The sequence below is a fragment of the Carcharhinus amblyrhynchos genome, chromosome 2, assembly GCF_965287045.1.
Source record: "Carcharhinus amblyrhynchos chromosome 2, sCarAmb.v2.hapA, whole genome shotgun sequence".
Lineage (NCBI taxonomy): Eukaryota > Metazoa > Chordata > Chondrichthyes > Carcharhiniformes > Carcharhinidae > Carcharhinus > Carcharhinus amblyrhynchos.
In genome coordinates, this window is record NC_137325.1 from 144,121,187 (window position 1) to 144,121,470 (window position 284).

Genomic DNA, 284 nt, shown 5'->3' on the forward strand with positions numbered 1-284 from the left:
AATGTTGTGCTGAGCTTTGTCCAAGCCCAAGATAAAGTTATCCCACTCCCTATCATTCTGGTGTGCTCCATGTGCCTATCCAACAACCGCTTGAAAGTTCCTAAAGTGTCTGACTCCACTATCACAGCAGGCAGTCCATTTCCACACCCCAACCACTCTCTGAGTGAAGAATCTACCTCGGACACCCCTCCTATATCTCCCACCATGAACCTTATAGTTATGCCCCCTAGTAACAGCTACATCCACCCGAGGAAATAGTCTCTGAGTGTCCACTCTATCTATCC